Raw genomic sequence first — 14,433 nt, 5'->3', positions numbered from 1 at the left:
CTGCCTTAGAGTTCAAGCAGAAGCTGTAGGGCATGATGGCTGGGGAAGGGGAGAGGGTGTGTGATGGCTTCTGTGTCCCTCTGGCAGTGCAATGGGACCCTTGGGAGACCTGGGTCAGGAGGCCTCCCTCCATCCCCCCACATTACTGTGCCATTTAAAGCCACCCAGCATCTATTTCCTCCAATAAAAACTAATAACCTTTTCTGTCGGAAATCATGGCAGCTCTTGACTGCTGGAGCAGAGGCCTGGCTGGATGGCCTGTAATTGCGGTCCGTAAGTCCCCCTTAAGTTTATTTTTTGCAGTGTTTTGGATTTGATTTTTCCCCCAGTCCTCCTGGTCCTCTGCGCTTTGCGGCTGATTGCCTGCGCAGCTCGCCCCACACTCAGTAATCAGACAGGAGCTGGAGAGGGGGCAAAACAGCAACTCAAGGACCTTTTATAATTGGGAGGGATTTGGAGGGCAGTTGGACTTTACATTTGGTATCAGAATAGGTTGTGATGGTGACTGTGCTGGCTGAATAACAGAGGTGGCAAAGCCCCCATTGCAGTCAGGTAGTTCATTGTGAGGCAGCTATGAATAGTCTGCATGTATGTCTGCTTTGTTACTGTCTACTTGCCGTTGGGAGTGTTGTGGCATAATTTTGGAAACCATGCAGCTAAAATAAGTAATCCACCACACTTTTAACAAGATATTCCTAGAAGTCTTTACACACATTTTCGCTTGGGCTCAAATGCTGTTTCAGCATATTCCCTGACATGCTGTAAATATTACTAAATCATATTGAGAGGCTACCATTTCATACAGTAGAATAAGAAACCTGCATGTTTGGACTTCTATAATTATTTCTTACAGTGATTCATGGTTGTTTGGAGTGTCTGTTTACATAGCAAATTGTGATGAACAAGGTTTTAGATACAGCTCTGTATCTCATAGAATATATACTACAATTTTATTTATGTATTACAGAGTTGTGTTTGTTCTTTCTGTGACATTTTGTAATTTAATGTAATTTTTTGCATTACCTGGCTTCAAAAGAAGCCGCATAGAAAACCCTCAAACCAATAAATCTGTTATAACATGTACCAGTGTAGAGGGTAAAAACATATATTACTGTGACAAAAACCTTTTAAACAAACAAAATTTGCATTTACAACAATTATATCTGGATCTAAATAAATTCTTTTTTTCTTAGCATGGTCTTAGAATGGGATTGTCAACCCCTCAACCACTCAGAAGTAGGGACTCTGCTATGTTGTGGCTAAATTATAGAATAATTTAGCCCACCCAACAGTGTTAGCTAGCTCTGGGCTAACAGTAGGACTGAGGTGAATTCAGATTTAGCTCTTTTCAGGATGCCCTGGGGCTTAGAGCCCAGCTCATCCAGGACTACAAAAGGTCTTGAGTGTAGCCCTAAGCAAACTGCATTGTGAAAAGAATTGGAGTTTCTGCTTCTCCATCTGTCTTGGAATAATTATAGTCTGGTTTATCCAAATTAACTGCTAGAATTAACTGATTATGGTTTGCATCTACCACATTTATATCAACAGAAATGCAATTACTTGATTGTTATCCATTTCATCACATATGTTATTGACATATACAGTATATTCTGTCCATGATAAAGTCCATATCTTCCTCCTTTTTCTAAACTTCACTGTATAGCTCAGTAAAAAGAAAGTTAGTGACTGTGGGGATTTTGGAGACAAAGGACGGCACAGTGGAAACAAACTCTGGGGTCTAATAAATTGGCCAGTTTTTAATTGCATGAGGAGGAGTGTACGTTTGGGTAGGCACTGCTGGATACTAATTGAAGAGAGCCGTGAGCACCCTAAGGGTCACAGTTCCTGCCTTTGTGTCCCTCCATGTACTGCACAGACATACAGACAGCATGCCCCCTCTGCCACAAAGAGCCACTGCCCCCCAGGCTACAGAGTCCACAGCCTAGCCTTGCTTTTTGACAGGACAAACATACACAGTATTTGTAGTCCAAAAGAAAGGATCTTCTTGTTTCCACAATGTACAGCACCGGTTGGGCATAGCTTTTCAATATAGGAAGGCGGTACTGCTCTTTTTTTGTCTTCCTGTGTCCCTCACAGACCGCGCTAAATGTTTGTTATACATAGGTCTATCAGATGAATCTGTATAATTGGGGTCTTCACACTGTGAAGAATATGTAAGGTATAACATCCAAAAATGTACTAATATATTGCTATTTTAAGTTTAATGCAAGAGCCCACAGCCAGAGGTTTTGGTTTACTCCTATCTGGATAGGTTATTGTACATGTAGACTGAAAGGCATACAGTACCTTATGTTTCGGCCTGTAAGAAAAGTGTGCCAACTTTAAAGAGTTTTCTTGTACTGATTTCATAGAACACAAGAATACCCTTGAAGCCTTAACTCTTGAAACCTTTATTTTGTTGAGCAAGATAATGAAATTATGTTGCACAAAAAATATTTTATTACATTTTTAAAATGTATAAATACCAATACCATAATTGGCTTCACTGCATCAAAATACCACTGAAATACAGTAAATTGTATGCTCTTATACCCACAGTTTTGTGTGTGTGTGTGTATGTATGTTTGTGTGTGTGTGTGTGTGTGTGTGTGTGTGTGTGTGTGTGTGTGTGTGAGAGAGAGATCAATAATAACTATGGAGTCTTCATGTCAAACAAAAGATAACACTGTGTATCATACTATTGCTTGTGGCCTGTGTAAGCACAGTTATTTCCATGAATGTGCTTATGCATTCATTTATGTGTAAGTGTGTATATGAGAAAATGAGTAAATGACTACTGCCGTAGTCTGTGTAGTGTTAAGCACATGGAGTCTCACACAAGTGTTCCTGTAGTATACGATTCTTTAACCTCCATAGATTGAGCAGCTTCTAGTCTGTTCTGGCCCATGTTTGCTGACTGTCCCACAAAATAGTAATGAAGGTTTTGAGGAGATGAGGCTACCACACAAAGTAAGAGAAACAAGTGTTTCCCAAGCCGTTCCCCAGTTTGTAGAATGACTTTGCTGCAATAACTCAAGCTATTTCTCCATCACCAGAATGCGAAGGGATGATGATGAGTGGAAGTTAGACTGACCCACAAATAACAAGACATCTGCACATTTCAAATTGCCCAACAACTAGCGGCTATTCACTTCTCAAATTGGTTTAAGTGTGCAGTGTTGTAATGAAGCCTTGCTTGATTTTAGCGGATAATTTAGTGCTTGTAATCATGTACTGCATGTCAGAGGCTTGGGCTTAAGTGTTAGAGCATGACTGTTACAGTGAAATAACCTGTGTGTGTAACCAAAGGCCTGTCATTTCATCTTGTCAGTCAGAGGTAGCCTGCGTCTGTTTGCATGTATGCTTCACGCTGAGTGTTGCTTATTATATTAAACTATTTCTCACCACCCCAAAAAAAACAAAGAGAAAAAGAAAAATTGCAGGCTAATGTAGTGAATATGATTCTGCTATTAACTACAGCACATACCTGTAACACTTCCTGTAGTGCTGTATTCAGGAGCTTGGGATGCAAATTTCTACATGGAGGCATGGTGATTGGCTTGTTTTCCATACTAATAACTCAAGATTGTCAACTTTGCTGCAATTCAAAAGTTGTCTTATCAGGCCAATTTAACTGGTATAAAACTATGAATCAATCAGTATATATGTAAAAAATGCTAATATGCAAGTACAAGAATACATATTCAAGCTTACGTATGTTGATTTTGACTTCATTTGTATCTTTATAGAGAGCATTGTGCGGTATTTAAAAGTCAAATTATTACAATTTATATAGATAGAAAGTAGTTTGAGGTTTTACGTGTGCCTTTTAATAACCTTAACACAACCTAGTTTAGCAATAAAACCCATACTATGAAAGATAGTCATATGATGAAGCCGAGCCATGAGCTTACATTGCCTGATAAATTATATTCCCCCTTGCCTCTTTTTTCTGTTTTCTTTCTATGTGTTCCTGTTTTTGTGTTTCAGAGTATTACTGCATGTTTGTGTGCACACTTCCTTAATTGCATTAAGAGGATGACGCACTTTCTTACTCTGTTTAAGCTCACTTTAATTGCTTCTGAATGGTGCGCTAGGGAAGCAGGGACTGACGGTACAATGTGGACATGCAATTAGCTATCTTTCATAAGACGCTCCGGGGGAAAAGACAGGGCTCCAATTCATAAAGGAATTTCACACACAAGGCAACAAATGCTATTTTGTGTCACTGCTGTGGTGGCATCTTGATGGAATGGCATTTCATTCATTAAAGAATCAGACATTCAGGGAAGGCAAGACAGAGAGATCCAGTCAAAGAGAAAGAAGAGGGACTGTGATGAAAGGGGGGAAAAACACAGTGGTAGCAGGAGACACCAATATATAGGTGAGGTGCAAATAAAAAATGAGAAGAGAGAGAGATAGCGATAGCGAGATAGTAGAAGGGGTGAGGAAAGAGTGATAGAGGTAGATCACAGTAGACACACAGAGATATGTGTGCCCCAGTGAATTCTCACTTCAGTTTGGAAAGAGTGCACCAGTGATGGCAGAATGGCTCCTGAAACTGCCGGGCCTGCGCCGTAGCCTGAAATTACAGACACATTTTACATATTCCATCCAATCTGACATATTAAGTGGAATGAGAGGGAGGTGCCAAACGTTTTTAAACCATAGGACCATAGAAAAAGATTCAGGATGCTACCAAAAAGTAACAATATTTTAAAGGGCACTGTTTTACAGTAGATAAAGCAGACTTCATCTGCTTCCTTGTTGTCCATTGGCAATCAAATCAAAGGAGTAGTAATGTTGTTTTATTACTTTGTCTTATTCTAACATAAACTTTTCACATGCCTTCATTGATCATTATTATGGGTCTGCTGTCCATAAAACCTTTATACTTTATAAATATTAATATAAATGTATTCATATCATTTTTTTAGGTATGTCTGATGTGGATTAACAATAATATTGTAAGTAGCTCTTAAAACGTGATATGAGTTTACAATCCTTTATCTAGATTAGGACAGGCTGCACATGCATTTTTCATGTGTATAAATGTATAAGTGTAAGGCATTACGTTACTGACGTCATGCATTAGGTTAATGGCATTGTTGCGACACGTATCAGAAGCTTTTAATACCGTACAATGCAATAGGTAGCTGATGCTCCCTATCTCCTCCAGCTGTCCCTTCTTTTTTCTTATTTTTCTATGCTCCCCCACCCCCTTTTTTTTTTCATTTTTCTGTGCCCCCCACCACCCCACCCCTGATACCCCTTCCCCCATCTTGGACAATCTCTCTCTGTCTTGCTGTCTCTCCCGTTCTTCCTCTCTCTCTCTCTCTCTCTCTCTCTCTCTCTCTCTCTCTCTTACATCCTAACTCCATTCTCCCTATGCCTCCCTCTACTCTTCTTCATTTAATAGTGGACCTCAGAATGGTTGCCATGTCGACCAGCCGGCATATTACTATGGCAACCAGTCTGAGCGAGACAAGGCTGCTGATTAGGGAGAGATGTCTAGTGTAGCCTGGCCAGCCGAGGGTGGAGAGGAAAAGGGGGAAATGGTGTTGGGGTGCTAGAGGGGGGTTGTATATTATAGGTCTGAACATGTGTGTGTGTGTGTGTGTGTGTGTGTGTGTGTGTGTGTGTGTGTGTGTGTGTGTGTGTGTGGTGTGGTACATGTGCATCTAAAAAAATAATTTGTAGAGGCTGGTCAGTTCTCTAATAGTAAGCCAGATTTCAGATCACTCTGCTACCTGCAGCAATGTGCTGTCTAGATGTGTCTGATAGTCTTTTGCTTTTTTTTTTTTTTAAAGAAATAAGAATCTTTTCATCTCTCACTGTGCTAACCACCTGTATTTACACCTTTTGGAAAAATTCTCCTAAATAGATTAATGATGGAAAAAAAGTGTATTATACAGGAACTGCCTCAACGTTTACCCCAAGGCCCATGCTGAGCTACTTTGTTTTGGTTGTATATGGGCAAACCTGAGCCAGGCTGGAAATGGTGCTCTTATTGTATTTGGGCAGAGTCATATCTAGTGTTATGACATGTGAGGGACGGAGCAGGCAGAGCTTTAAAAAAGCTGCACCATCCTCCAAGAACACTAATGAACGCTGTAGCGGATGCCTTAGACCTCCCAGATCCATCAGAGAAACTAATTACAAGATCCAATTAAAGAGAGAGAGGGGAAAAGAAGGGGAAGAAGAGAGTGAGAGAGTACAGTACGTGTGTGTGTGTGTGTGTGTGTGTGTGTGTGTGTGTGTGTGTGTGTGTGTGTGTGTGTGTGTGTGTGTGTGTGTGTGTGTGTGTGTGTGTGTGTTGGGAGGGGGGGGTCAAGCCGTCGGCTCATTCAAGACAGTAATTATAGCTTATTTATTATTCATCCTTGAGCTAAATAAGACTGTGACATTTCAATAACAATAATAAGGGCAGAAAAAGGCAGCACAAACTACAGACTTACTAATTGCAGTGCTCAGAGATTAAACGACTGGAAAAATGTTGTTATTTACTTATTCATAACATCTAGAGCAGCCATAAGAGCATAGCAATTCACTTCACTGAAAATGAGACTAAGGGGCTCTCTCATGAGATCTCCTTGGTGGCCATAATCCTCGACAGAACCAGGATGCCATGCTTCCCTTAACAAGGGTTTTTGGGGGTCTGTGTCTCTGAGCAAGGACTTAATGACTTTCTCTTTATTGTGACCATGTCTCATTACAATGAGCGGTGCAATCTGGTGTGTGGTCTTAATTTTTTTTTTTTTAAGATTTTAAAATCTTTTAGCACACTATACTTAATCCTAGTTTATTTAAATTATAGTTCACAAAATATGCTCATGATTGAATGTATTTCTCAATATAGTGATTATCAGTTTATCCAGCTTGCATAAGGCCAGTACCCCTGGTCCTCTTCTCCTCCTTTTCTTTCCCTACACCCATCTTCCCACCTCTCCTTCCCCTAAGCTGAACTCTGAGGCACCTCATTAAGGCTGCCAGCTCCTGGCCTCATTGGCTATGGCAGAGGTGAGGAATATCACATAATCATGAAGTGGAGATGGCATTACACTCATCACAAATTATAGATTAGTTTTACTATGTGGCGGCAGGCCTGGCAGACTAGTGCTTAACTTAAGTGACTGTTACATGGGTCTGCCGTCCCCCTCCCTCCCTCTGAACCAGTCCTCATCCCTTCAATTGGAAGTAACATTTATTAAGACTGTCTGTACTAACATCGGGCATTTGTATCGGGTATTGTATCACACATTGCTGAAATATTACTTTTTTTTCTTTCTGGAAACTGCCCCTTTCTGCCTTACCGTAGGGCTTAGCTAGATCAGAAGACAGCGGTGGAGTACTGCATTCCTACTAAGACTTGTTTTATCCAAATCAGATCACATCTTTCTGCTCATTCAACATGGAGATTGGTATGTTAAAATGCAATCTTTTGAGTATTGGTCAGGCTTAAGCCAGTGAAAGTCCGTAAACAAAACCCATGACAGTTGTAATTGATTGGGTGTTGAATACTTATACTTATATACTTTGAATGTATTTGATCAAACATAGACGCCTTTGTTTGTCTTCTGTCATTTACCTGCCAGACACTAAGAATAACTGTTTTTGATCATGCATTTCTTATGTTAGGTCTCATGGCTCTTTATGGCACTTAGCTGAGAAACGAAAAAAATAGAAAAAAATGAAGACAAACAGCAATCTGTGATTTTCCTTTGATTGTATCTATATGCATTCATATGTTCCTCCAAGGCACTGGAGATGTCCTTTACCTCCACCACTAACAGAGTATTGTATAATAGTACGATGCAACATAAGCCTGTGTCCCATTGTCGCAGGGCAACAATACACTGTTCTGTACCTTAATGCCTTTGTCCTTGAATCTTAAAGGAGCCTTGTTAATATATTTCTATTAGGTGAATCAAGCAGCAACAGACTGCAGACAGTGTAAATGAATATTCAATATTTGGAGATATGGTAGAGGCATGTTAAGAGACAAGTTTATCATTTTTTTCCGAGAATATTTCATCTCATGCATTATAAGCGTGTGCATCTACGTGCATTTGTACACGTGCTTGGACATACACACCGACGAGCAGAAACCTTGACCTTGCAGAATTGAAAGAAAGGAATAGCAGCCCAGTGACCAATGGAAGGTGGGGGTGTTTCATCAGAGGGCTAAAAAATATATTCTCTCCCTCTCCTTTTGATTTGCCTCCTCTTCCATTTCTAACCATGCACTCTTCATACCCTCCCTGGGCCTGACTAGAACAGGAGGGGGGAGGTTATACCACTTATCAGCTGATGCGGGACATGTCCTCAGACAGAGCCATTGATTTTATTGACTGATTCATTTGCGGTTTTTCCCATACGGTACGCCTGCTTGTAGTTTTTGTCAGGGGGGCTGAGCTTATACACATAGTTATGGAATTTGGTTAAGGGGCTCGGTAGGACTAGGGGAGGTTTCATGTTGTTACTGTGGTATAGAAATGGAAAAGTTCAGAAACCCCAGTATCATATTTATTGTATTTTCTATTCCGCCTATTAACAGAAAATATATAAAACAGGAAGGGACTTATGCACTGACATGAAGAATACATTCTTCTGAACCACGAGCTTCCTTTGTACCGCTTTCTCATGCAAATGGTGTGGAAACTGCCCACATGATTGCATACACTAGACCATACTTGCAGGATCAGAAATAATGCACAGAAACACGTTGCCCTATTGCTTTCTTTCACCACACTCATACAAACCCGTACACTGACCAGATCACACCCCCTCGGGGCTGTGGGGCAGTGCTTGAGCGATGTCTCCCCAGGGGGCTGATATTTTATAGTTTGTGTCCATCAGTGCCGTAGCCCGGGGCGCCAGGGTTGACAGTAAGTGCTCTCAACACCGGTGACACTGATTCATCTGAGCTATGACACAGATGGGGGAGAAGGGACAACCATAAAAGAAGCATAAAACACCTAGAGACCAGATTACGCTCATGTATTTATGTTTTGTGTTTAAATGAGTATAATGCATATATTGTACCTTTTAACACATATATGTAATGCCAATTGTCTTCCATTTAGTGGTTGTTGGTACATACAGGTTTATGGATGTTCACCACAACACACACGGCTGTACTATGATAGTGTGCTCTATTATGGGCAAGAGATTGGCTTGAGGAAAGGACTCCAATCTAACATGGCATTTCAATTTCTCATCCCCCCTCATGGCTGTGCTGTGCACTGCTGCACCTCCTCTACATATATATAGGGAGGACGCCTCTGAACCCCAGCCTTCTGGATGCGCATACTAAGCAATCAATGTGTCACCTCTTCCTGACAATCCTATTTTTTTTCATATGGGGGCCATGCTCATTTTTTCTTGTCAGCAGAAGGTAATTTGCTGTATTGTGATTCAGTCCTAAAACTTGGTGACGAGGTGTCTCATAAGTCGCTACCTCCCCTCTGTCTCCCCGGCTCCCTCGCAGCCCCCCCCCACAATATGGAAAAACCAAAGGAAGCCCCCCAACCCCCATCCTATGTACACCCAACTGCACACCCACACCCTGTCCCTTCCACACCAAGCCCAACATAGTTGTATCTGAGGCGGGCTGCTAAATTAGATAAGCGGGGCTGTGGCGCAGCGCCCCTGATTAATAAAAGATGCAGTGCTCCCGGGGGATGGCCCCTCTGAGGGCCGAGCAGAACCTACCTACAGACAATGGAGTTTGCTGGCACACAATGAACAGGAAATGGAGAGAATGAACCAATCATGGAAATATAACATTTAAAGCAGAACTATCTTGTGACCCCCTGTAACATTATGCATGCATCATAATAGATAATAACTAATGTTGGGAGTGAAATAAGTACAAAAATATTAATATATTCATTTATTTAGGAAGCATATCCTGCTATTGACATATGTTGGATAGAACTGCCGATTTCCTGCTGTTATGACATTTGCAAGTCCTTCAGCAGAACTATTGCAAATTCATGGTGAGTTTTAATCCTGCCCCTAACAGTGCACATTTAACATATTGCTTATTATTAATTCTGCCATTGTTAGAACAGCTTAAACTACCAAAATATGAGAGAAAATCATGTGCTTTCTGACACTGCCTTGTGTACTGATAATATTGCTCTGATTATGAGACTAAATAGTGAAAGGCTTCCTTTCATGGAAAAAAAACGGAAACAAACTATAGACAATTAGAGCAAGTTGTTATTGGAAGTGATATTTTTTTTTACTTTGAAGAAGACATTTTTGTATTCCTATATATAAATTAATTAAATATTTGATATGAACATTTGTTTAAACATATGGTTAATTACTACTTTTCAGAGAAACCAAGAGCAAGATAGAAGATTATTCGTTGCCATTGTCATACTTTTTTCCCCCAAAATTACAGTATGTTTATTTATTTTCATCAATTAAGGGAAACATAAAACACATCACAACCCATAAACCCCCATCCTATCACAACAACAACATACTGCGGTTGTCATACTTACCGTTCAGATTCACTGGAACCGCAAACATGGACAAGGTGCCTGCTGCAGAATGTATGGGATTGTCAGCAAAGCTTAAGTTTACATTCATTTAATTTGAATATTTCATTCTCCTATTTAACCAAAAAGTGGGAGGCAACAACAATTTCAACTACTGAAAGCTTGTTTTTGATAATGTTGGAATGAGTTTAAAGCTTGTGCTTTTTACCAATCTCTTTCTGTAGAAAAGATACCTATTAAAATACTGCTGCAATGAAACATAATATGGTAAACATTGTTTTGAGGAAGATTCATTGAGAATAGTCGAGCTAACATCTGTACATATAACGGATTAAAGCTTTTGGGGTTTTAGCTTAAAATATATTGTTGATCCTCAAAAATATTGCTTGGACTGGCACATTCAAAAGAGATAAAATAATTTCCTAAATCGAGAAGTGTTCCCAAAATATATTTTCTTCATATTCGGCTAACAGACAGTCGGTTAGTTTTCACATTCACGGCATCACGTCATGTAATTTCAGTCCTACATCAGATCTAGTCACATTCGTCACCTAATGGCTTTGTTACCGGGAGGATATTATACCTCTCACTACTCATGTTTATAAGACAGCCAGCAGTGATCCAGTTTCCTATGGAGACCACTGAAATCAAGGCTGTATAATCATCTGGCTTTCCTTTCAAAATGTGTGCTGTAAATAGTGCATTAAACCTGTTCATTTCAGTACTCGCATAATAAAACTGAAGCATTCACTGAAACCTGCTTGCCCAACACGGACGGACAGGTTTACTAGGCGATCGCAGAACTATATCAGCACCGAACAATCGACATTAATCCATTTACACATAGCCTTAATATGTGCACATGTGCACTCATGCAGCCACACGGTTTTAGCAGACATGTTTCTCATCTGCTCCATGTTGGTGGTGTGTGATTGCTGCATGGATCATGAATACTAGAGCATTTATCTTTAAATAACCTCCACCCACTGTCGCTACTGAACAATAGCGAGACACTTCTAATTTTCTGCAAGATAATGGTAGTCATATTGAGATGAAAAAGGTCAAGGGTTGGCTTGTGAGGTTTTGATTGGTTCAGAGCATCACGCTGCCCCAAGAGATAAAATGGAAAGTGATATTTCATTTATAGCACTACCCTTCCAGACTGCGTCGCAATTTAAGGTAATAGTTCCATGAGGAGGCCCAGTTCTGCAATGATTAGAGTGCATCTACCAGTCAAACACTAACACAAAAATGGCTACTCTGATGTCTTGCATTGGCAGTTTTTTGCTGTTTTTTTATGATCAAAGGCATGTGCCATGCGCTGTATAGTTTTTTACATGCTGTTTTTAATATGTAGTTTTTCAAATGTTCTCCCACCCCCACCAACCAACAAAGATTGATGGGTTTTGTTTATGCATATGTATAAGATGTGCATATGCAGTTGAACCTGCCTTTGACCTTATCTGCTCACATTTATTCAGTGATTTACTTCTGTAACACTCTGCATTGTAGAGTTTTGATTTTTTTTTAAAGTAGATACTGTAAGTTATGATACTCTCATTGCACTGATTCTCAATTCGCAAGCCTCCATATATGTTTATTCAAAAGCTGCAGTACTTTGTTCTCTACGTGCTTCATTGGAGATGTGGGGTGATGGTCGAGTGGATGAACCTACGCTGACTTAGATTTTTTTGTTGTCCGTGGAAGCCTGGTGTTCATTGAATGTGATATTTAATTCATGCTTTGACCACAATGGTTAGAAAATCACCACTCGCTGGTATGTGAATGTATTGTGGACCAAACTCTGGCTGACACATGTGTGATTGACCATAGTTCCTGGTATCTGAGTACACACAGCCCAGAGGATGCATATAATCATATAACCAAAGCACCCCACATCGCTAAAACCATTACATGCCAAATAATAAATCAATAGAGCTCTAATCACACAACTTCTGTCTCTTAATACAGGTGCCCCTGACACCTAAAACAAATGTAAGACATAACTTGCATATTCATATCACGTGTTTTATTATGTTAATTCCCAAAAGCAACAACAACAGTAGAGAAACTAGCATTTGGCTGACATTGTTTTGTTTTGTTTTACCCTTCTTGGTAGCTTTTGCATAATCTCTTTGGCCTTGTTTCTACATCTTTATTTGTATTTTTTATTCCAGCCTTAGGGCCAAATGCATCACTCGTTATGCAGTGACCCAAACTGCATTTCCCAAAGAGCATTCCAGCCAGTGGGAGTGGCCTGAGCTTGTTGAGGAAGCTGCCCTTTAAGGTCACTACAATGGTCATGTGATAGGCCAGCGGAGCCCCCTGGGCCATATGACAAACCGAGCTGCCAGACCGAGGTGTGTGTCAGGGGTGTTTTTCCACAAAGCATTCTATAAAAGTGTAACTGGGCTGTATTTGCCCTTTCCTCCTGCTATGCATTCAGCCAACAGGCCCCTGAAGATCTCTTAAAAAGTGCTGATGCACAGAGCTGGACTGGTGCTCTTGTAATCCTTCTAGCTCTGCTCCACCTCCCTCTTCCGATCCCAACCCTCTGTACCTCCTGCTTCCTCTCTCACATTCCCTCACTGTCTCCTGCTGATGCATTGCGCTGATGTGAGCGACAAGGTGATGGGATGAAGGGGCTTGTTTGGGCCCCAAGCTAATTACCACACATTAGAGCATGACTAAATAAATCTTAAGTGCTGCTAATTGCTTGGCACTGAAAACAATAACTGTAGTACTTGCCCAGAGGCTCTGGGGTAGTGAGGGGCTGGGGCACTGGGGACCAGGGGCCCTGGCACTGGGCCAACTGAAGACACTAGCACCATCAGTCAATTCCCTCACCCCCTCTGCCTTCATGTTAAAGTCACACACCACTTGGCACTCTCACTACATGCTCCATATGCCCCACATGCACCACATCCACCACCCGGTCCCTAACACACTCCCTGCAGCCCTCACCAGCAAAGAATAAGCCATACATGACAGGCACAGACAAGCGCAGTCTGTCTGTAGAGCCATCATACATCACTGCATTAATAAACATGAATTAGTAATGGCACAATTAGATGGGGTTGTTCTGACATTTACTAGTACAATAATGGTGTTCTCCCTTTTACAACCCCCTTTGGCCTGCACTGGAGGGCCATCAGACCCCAGACCTTTAGATGTGAGGGCTGGAAGGGGTTGAGATGTCCCATTCAGTGTGTGTCTTGGTCAGTAAGAAAAAACACATCTAAGGGATTCCTATTAAGATTATTTATTTATGTTTATGTAGTAAAATATTAGTTTTTTCTCCCAAATATCGATATTGGTAATATCCTAAAACAAAATCCTGTGTTAGTCCAGCTTTACTCTATATGTATGTAGGTATGTAAGTATGAATGAATGTATGTATGTATGTATGTATGTATGTATGTATGTACATGTGTATATGAAATGTGTGTGTTTGTTTCCCTCTTAGGTTGCATTCTGTTGTGTTTGAAGAAGACATTTGATCAGCCTTTGCTGCCTACCAGATCTCGTGTGGCCCAAAGGTATGTGTAACACAGATGTCCCAGCAGCCCTACCACACTCAATAGGGCATCACAAAGCCTTTCACTCTGCCACAGCATTCACCAAAGATGGTTGCCATACACTGACATTACGTGACACCGTTTCCAACTAGTCTTCATTCGGAGTTGGTAAATGTGAATTTCTATCATCCACAAAGACACTCGGCCAGTATAGGCACTGCACATCATAATAATGTCTGATCTGCAGAAAGTTGATATCTATGGATATAAAATTTTCATTTTGTTCCATTTCATCACCATCCTGGATATATTTTTTTAATTACCTGCTGTGGTGCAATTTCCTTAATCAATTAAATTAAACAAAAAGTATAGTTTAAGAAATACGTAGCTATGCTTTTGTG

The 14,433-nt window shown here is 40.6% G+C and overlaps 1 protein-coding gene across 4 annotated transcripts in view; it reads left to right on the top strand.

Moving 5' to 3' along the window:
* zfhx3 (zinc finger homeobox 3) overlaps positions 1-14,433 on the top strand; it is a 210,335-nt gene that overhangs the window by 19,999 nt on the left and 175,903 nt on the right. For all 4 annotated transcript variants that reach the window (XM_039794348.1, XM_039794350.1, XM_039794352.1 and 1 more), the window contains one exon: positions 13,981-14,053. The gene's annotated coding sequence lies outside the window, so the exon portion shown is untranslated. The remainder of the gene's footprint in view (positions 1-13,980; positions 14,054-14,433) is intronic.

Source organism: Perca fluviatilis, chromosome 3 (assembly GCF_010015445.1).
Source record: "Perca fluviatilis chromosome 3, GENO_Pfluv_1.0, whole genome shotgun sequence".
Lineage (NCBI taxonomy): Eukaryota > Metazoa > Chordata > Actinopteri > Perciformes > Percidae > Perca > Perca fluviatilis.
The sequence above is the reverse complement of the archived record's forward strand: the minus strand, read 5'-3'. Positions and strand labels throughout refer to the sequence as shown.